Below are 8,164 nucleotides of genomic sequence, written 5' to 3' on the forward strand. Positions count from 1 at the left end.
CCCCCCTACCTAACTGCTGCTGCCCCCCACCTAACTGCTGCTGCCCCACTACCTAACTGCTGCTGCCCCACTACCTAACTGACACTGCCCCCACTACCTAACTGACACTGCCCCCCTACCTAACTGCTACTGCCCCCCTACCTAACTGACACTGCCCCCTACCTAACTGCTGCTGCCCCACTACCTAACTGCTGCTGCCCCCCCTACCTAACTTCTGCTGCCCCCCTACCTTACTGATACTACCCCCCTACCTAACTGCTGTTGACCCACTACCTAACTGATACTGCCCCACTACCTAACTGCTGTTTCCCCCCTACCTAACTGATACTGCCCCCCTACCTAACTGCTGCAGCCCCCTACCTAACTGATACTGCCCCCCCCCCCACCTAACTGCTGCTGCCCCCCTACCTAACAGCTGCTGACCCATACCTAACTGCTACTGCCCCCCTACCAAACTGCAGCTGCCCCACTACCTAACTGCTGCTGCCCCCTAACTAACTGACACTGCCCCACTACCTAACTGCTGCTGCCCCACTACCTAACTGCTGCTGCCCCCCTACCTAACGACTGCTGCCCCCTACCTAACTGATGCTGCCCCCCCTACCTAACTGCTTCTGCCCCCCTACCTAACAGCTGCTGACCCCACCTAACTGCTACTGCCCCCCCACCAAACTGCAGCTGCCCCCTACCTAACTGCTGCTGCTCCCCTACCTAACTGCTGCTGCTCCCCTACCTAACTGCTGCTGCCCCCCTACCTAACTGCTGCTGACCCCCTTCCTAACTGCTACTTCCCCACTACCTAACTGCTGCTGCCCCCTACCTAACTGCTACTTCCCCCTACCTAACTGCTGCTGCCCCCTACCTAACTGCTGCTGCCCCACTACCTAACTGCTGCTGCCCCACTACCTAACTGACACTGCCCCACTACCTAACTGCTACTGCCCCCCTACCTAACTGACACTGCCCCACTACCTAACTGCTGCTGCCCCACTACCTAACTGCTACTGCCCCCCTACCTAACTGCTACTGCCCCACTACCTAACTGCTGCTGCCCCACTACCTAACTGCTACTGCCCCCCTACCTATCTGCAACTTCCCCAATACCTAACTGCTGCTGCCCCACTACCTAACTGCTACTGCCCCCCCTACCTAACTGCTACTGCCCCACTACCTAACTGCTGCTGCCCCACTACCTAACTGCTGCTGCCCCACTACCTATCTGCTACTGCCCCCCTACCTAACTGATACTGCCCCCCCTCCCTAACTGCTGCTGCTCCCCTACCTAACTGCTGCTGCCCCCCTACCTAACTGCTATTTCCCCCTACCAAACTGCTGCTGGCCCACTACCTAACTGCTACTGCCCCCCTACCTAACTGCTGCTGCCCCACTACCTAACTGACACTGCCCCCTACCTAACTGCTGCTGCCCCACTACCTAACTGACACTGCCCCCCTCCCTAACTGCTGCTGCCCCCCTACCTAACTGATACTGCCCCACTACCTAACTGCTACTGCCCCACTACCTAACTGCTGCTGCCCAACTACCTAACTGCTACTTCCCCCCTACCTAACTGCTGCTGCCCCACTACCTAACTGCTACTGCCCCACTACCTAACTGCTGCTGCCCCACTACCTAACTGCTACTGCCCCCCTACCTAACTGCAACTTCCCCAATACCTAACTGCTGCTGCCCCACTACCTATCTGCTACTGCCCCCCTACCTAACTGATACTGCCCCTTACCTAACTGATACCACCCCCTACCTAACTGATACTACCCCCCTACCTAACTGCTGTTGCCCCACTACCTAACTGATACTGCCCCACTACCTAACTGCTGTTTCCCCCTACCTAACTGCTACTGCCCCCCACCTAACTGCTGCTGCCCCCCCTACCTAACTGCTACTTCCCCCTACCTAATTGCTGCTGCCCCCTACCTAACTGCTGCTGCTCCCCTACCTAACTGCTGCTGCCCCACTACCTAACTGCTGCTGCCCCACTACCTAACTGACACTGCCCCACTACCTAACTGACACTGCCCCCCCTACCTAACTGCTACTGCCCCCCTACCTAACTGACACTGCCCCCTACCTAACTGCTGCTGCCCCACTACCTAACTGCTGCTGCCCCCCTACCTAACTTCTGCTGCCCCCCTACCTTACTGATACTACCCCCCTACCTAACTGCTGTTGACCCACTACCTAACTGATACTGCCCCACTACCTAACTGCTGTTTCCCCCCTACCTAACTGATACTGCCCCCCTACCTAACTGCTGCAGCCCCCTACCTAACTGATACTGCCCCCCCACCTAACTGCTGCTGCCCCCCCTACCTAACAGCTGCTGACCCCTACCTAACTGCTACTGCCCCCCTACCAAACTGCAGCTGCCCCACTATCTAACTGCTGCTGCCCCCTAACTAACTGACACTGCCCCACTACCTAACTGCTGCTGCCCCACTACCTAACTGCTGCTGCCCCCCTACCTAATGACTGCTGCCCCCTACCTAACTGATGCTGCCCCCCTACCTAACTGCTTCTGCCCCCCTACCTAACAGCTGCTGACCCCACCTAACTGCTACTGCCCCCCTACCAAACTGCTGCTGCGCCCCTACCTAACTGCTGCTGCTCCCCTACCTAACTGCTGCTGCTCCCCTACCTAACTGCTGCTGCCCCCCTACCTAACTGCTGCTGCCCCCCTTCCTAACTGCTACTTCCCCACTACCTAACTGCTGCTGCCCCCTACCTAACTGCTACTTCCCCCTACCTAACTGCTGCTGCCCCCTACCTAACTGCTGCTGCCCCCCTACCTAACTGCTGCTGCCCCACTACCTAACTGACACTGCCCCACTACCTAACTGCTACTGCCCCCCTACCTAACTGACACTGCCCCACTACCTAACTGCTGCTGCCCCACTACCTAACTGCTACTGCCCCCCTACCTAACTGCTGCTGCCCCCCTTCCTAACTGCTACTTCCCCACTACCTAACTGCTGCTGCCCCCTACCTAACTGCTACTTCCCCCTACCTAACTGCTGCTGCCCCCTACCTAACTGCTGCTGCCCCCCTACCTAACTGCTGCTGCTCCCCTACCTAACTGCTGCTGCCCCCCTACCTAACTGCTGCTGCCCCCCTTCCTAACTGCTACTTCCCCACTACCTAACTGCTGCTGCCCCCTACCTAACTGCTACTTCCCCCTACCTAACTGCTGCTGCCCCCTACCTAACTGCTGCTGCCCCCCTACCTAACTGCTGCTGCCCCACTACCTAACTGACACTGCCCCACTACCTAACTGCTACTGCCCCCCTACCTAACTGACACTGCCCCACTACCTAACTGCTGCTGCCCCACTACCTAACTGCTACTGCCCCACTACCTAACTGCTACTGCCCCCCCTACCTATCTGCAACTTCCCCAATACCTAACTGCTGCTGCCCCACTACCTATCTGCTACTGCCCCCCTACCTAACTGATACTGCCCCCTACCTAACTGATACTGCCCCCTACCTAACTGATACTACCCCCCTACCTAACTGCTGTTGCCCCACTACCTAACTGATACTGCCCCACTACCTAACTGCTGTTTCCCCCCTACCTAACTGCTTCTGCCCCCCCACCTAACTGCTGTTAGCCCACTACCTAACTGATACTGCCCCACTACCTAACTGCTGCTGCCCCCCTACCTAACTGCTGCTGCCCCACTACCTAACTGCTGCTGCACCACTACCTAACTGACACTGCCCCCCTACCTAACTGCTACTGCCCCCCTACCTAACTGACACTGCCCCCTACCTAACTGCTACTTCCCCACTACCTAACTGCTGCTGCCCCCTACCTAACTGCTACTTCCCCCTACCTAACTGCTGCTGCCCCCTACCTAACTGCTGCTGCCCCCCTACCTAACTGCTGCTGCCCCACTACCTAACTGACACTGCCCCACTACCTAACTGCTACTGCCCCCCTACCTAACTGACACTGCCCCACTACCTAACTGCTGCTGCCCCACTACCTAACTGCTACTGCCCCCCTACCTAACTGCTGCTGCCCCCCTTCCTAACTGCTACTTCCCCACTACCTAACTGCTGCTGCCCCCTACCTAACTGCTACTTCCCCCTACCCAACTGCTGCTGCCCCCTACCTAACTGCTGCTGCCCCCCTACCTAACTGCTGCTGCTCCCCTACCTAACTGCTGCTGCCCCCCTACCTAACTGCTGCTGCCCCCCTTCCTAACTGCTACTTCCCCACTACCTAACTGCTGCTGCCCCCTACCTAACTGCTACTTCCCCCTACCTAACTGCTGCTGCCCCCTACCTAACTGCTGCTGCCCCCCTACCTAACTGCTGCTGCCCCACTACCTAACTGACACTGCCCCACTACCTAACTGCTACTGCCCCCCTACCTAACTGACACTGCCCCACTACCTAACTGCTGCTGCCCCACTACCTAACTGCTACTGCCCCACTACCTAACTGCTACTGCCCCCCTACCTATCTGCAACTTCCCCAATACCTAACTGCTGCTGCCCCACTACCTATCTGCTACTGCCCCCCTACCTAACTGATACTGCCCCCTACCTAACTGATACTGCCCCCTACCTAACTGATACTACCCCCCTACCTAACTGCTGTTGCCCCACTACCTAACTGATACTGCCCCACTACCTAACTGCTGTTTCCCCCCTACCTAACTGCTTCTGCCCCCCCCACCTAACTGCTGTTAGCCCACTACCTAACTGATACTGCCCCACTACCTAACTGCTGCTGCCCCCCTACCTAACTGCTGCTGCCCCACTACCTAACTGCTGCTGCACCACTACCTAACTGACACTGCCCCCCTACCTAACTGCTACTGCCCCCCTACCTAACTGACACTGCCCCCTACCTAACTGCTGCTGCCCCACTACCTAACTGCTGCTTCCCCCCTACCAAACTTCTGCTGCCCCCCTACCTTACTGATACTACCCCCCTACCTAACTGCTGTTGACCCACTACCTATCTGATACTGCCCCACTACCTAACTGCTGCAGCCCCCTACCTAACTGATACTGCCCCCCCCACCTAACTGCTGCTGCCCCACTACCTAACTGCTGCTGCCCCCCTACCTAACTTCTGCTGCCCCCCTACCTTACTGATACTACCCCCCTACCTAACTGCTGTTGACCCACTACCTAACTGATACTGCCCCCCTACCTAACTGCTGCAGCCCCCTACCTAACTGATACTGCCCCCCCACCTAACTGCTGCTGCCCCCCTACCTAACAGCTGCTGACCCCTACCTAACTGCTACTGCCCCCCTACCAAACTGCTGCTGCCCCACTACCTAACTGCTGCTGCCCCCTAACTAACTGACACTGCCCCACTACCTAACTGCTGCTGCCCCACTACCTAACTGCTGCTGCCCCCCTACCTAATGACTGCTGCCCCCTACCTAACTGCTGCTGCCCCCCTACCTAACTGCTGCTGCCCCCCTACCTAACTGCTGCTGCCCCCTACCTAACTGCTGCTGCCCCCCCTACCTAACTGCTGCTGCCCCACTACCTAACTGCTGCTGCCCCCTACCTAACTGCTGCTGCCCCACTACCTAACTGCTAGTGCCCCTCTACCTAACTGCTGCTGCCCCCTACCTAACTGACACTGCCCCACTACCTAACTGACACTGCCCCACTACCTAACTGACACTGCCCCACTACCTAACTGCTACTGCCCCCTACCTAACTGCTGCTGCCCCACTACCTAACTGACACTGCCCCACTACCTAACTGCTACTGCCCCACTACCTAACTGACACTGCCCCACTACCTAACTGACACTGCCCCACTACCTAACTGCTACTGCCCCACTACCAAACTGACACTGCCCCCTACCTAACTGCTGTTTCCCCCCTACCTAACTGCTGCTGCCCCACTACCTAACTGACACAGCCCCACTACCTAACTGCTACTGCCCCCCTACCTAACTGACACTGCCCCCCTACCTAACTGCTGCTGCCCCACTACCTAACTGCTGCTGCCCCACTACCTAACTGCTACTGCCCCACTACCTAACTGCTGCTGCCCCACTACCTAACTGCTACTGCCCCCCTACCTAACTGCTGCTGCCCCACTACCTAATTGCTACTGCCCCCCTACCTAACTGCTACTTCCCCAATACCTAACTGCTGCTGCCCCACTACCTATCTGCTACTGCCCCCCTACCTAACTGATACTGCCCCCCTACCTAACTGACACTGCCCCCTACCTTACTGATACTACCCCCCTACCTAACTGCTGTTGACCCACTACCTAACTGATACTGCCCCACTACCTAACTGCTGTTTCCCCCCTACCTAACTGGTACTCCCCCCTACCTAACTGATACTGCCCCCCCCCAACCTAACTGCTGCTGCCCCCCTACCTAACTGCTGCTGCCCCCCTACCTAACTGCTACTGCCACCCTACCTAACTGTTACTGCCCCCCTACCTAACTGCTACTGCCCCCCTACCTAACTGCTGCTGCCCCCCTACCTAACAGCTGCTGACCCCTACCTTACTGCTACTGCCCCCCTACCAATCTGCTGCTGCCCCACTACCTAACTGCTGCTGCCCCCTACCTAACTGACACTGCCCCACTACCTAACTGTAAAGGCACCGTCAATCCCTACACATTTAGACATTGCTCCATCCAGTGCCCTCTGGTTTACTGGCTGTGATGCTGACTCTGTGTTGAAGAAAGAGGTTGGGTACATCTTTTCAGAATGCCTTGAATCCCACATGATCATTTCTGTGATTTAGTGCTTCCAACCCATTTGAAAAAATGTGTGTTTGAGCTACATTGCATTGGTCTATTTATTCTACATCCATTGAGACCAATCATTAGCCTGTGTGATTAACGGGGGCTGAGCTACAACAGTATTTGTGAGACCAGGGCGGATCCTGAAAACGGTTCTTCTCACAAAAATGTTTTAACGTCTCAATGTAATTATTTGAGCTACAAATAATTACTGCTTTATTTTTCATGAAATAAACTTCTCTCTGAGTTGTGTGCTTGTCTTGATTGTGTACAGCTTTATTTTACAGCAGTCTTACCCTGTACCTACCCTCTAAGCGGGCCGGCCAGCTCATTAGGCAGGATTATGCGTCTGTCTATGGAGGCATATGGCGAGGGCGGAATTTTTTGAGCTAAACTGACCAAGACCCACCTTCAACAACAACCCACGTAATTCTGCCCAAAAACCATGACAATTTCTCTCAACCAGTGGCATATGGGCTTTTAAGGGGAGCGCTGATGCCGCCCTGTGATAAGGCAGGGGTACAAAATATTTAGCATGTTCATTCCCAGCGGCCCCTCTGTTGGCATCGCTGTGACTCTCCACCAACATAAATGATGTAGCAGATAGAGCCAGGGTGTCTAGGATAGCCATGTGTCTATCCACTCACCACTATTTGGAAGCTGGAAATATCTTGCAAGTGGATAAATGTGTGCGGGTGGCCTATGAAGGAGCCCTTTGAAATTATAGTTTGACAATCAGATGAAAACATATTGATTTGTTGTGTTTATTCCACAGTAAAATGTAACATATTTGTTAAACATATAAGTTAAATAAAATATATTTTTGACTAGACCCACAGAGATCCTTAGGGACTGTATATGTAATTCTATGATTAAGCCCATAAAAAATGTTGGTTCACGCACTTGATCCCGTACCTGGATATAGTATATGGTAGAAATAGTATGTAGCCTTTTCTGTAGCCTACAGGCAGGAGATAAAATGTATGACACTACAGACTGTTTTACAAACGGTGGGCCTAACACATTATTTATACATTTCCTTTGATGGCCTACATGGTACTCTACACCCTAGTGAGCACGGGCCGACGCCAATGTCCTCTGTACGTTTTTTTTGTTGGTCCTGTTGGAGCTGATGTTCTTTTTTTGGTGTTTCACAATGGTAGGCCTACCATATAGATGGCCATTCATAAAACGCTGTTTGAAGCAACACTGTAGGCTACACCCCAGTAAACACAGATAAATGCCGACACCTTTTGGACATCTTTTTTTGTTCCTGTCTGGACCGGCCTTGATTTCTATGTCCACGGAAGTTGGTTTTTAGTCCGGTCCAAAACCAAATCTGAACCAGTCATAGATGTCTATGTTTGGTTCAGATAAAAAGGACATCAAAACAAGTTATA

Source organism: Oncorhynchus kisutch, unplaced genomic scaffold (assembly GCF_002021735.2).
Source record: "Oncorhynchus kisutch isolate 150728-3 unplaced genomic scaffold, Okis_V2 Okis09a-Okis19a_hom, whole genome shotgun sequence".
Lineage (NCBI taxonomy): Eukaryota > Metazoa > Chordata > Actinopteri > Salmoniformes > Salmonidae > Oncorhynchus > Oncorhynchus kisutch.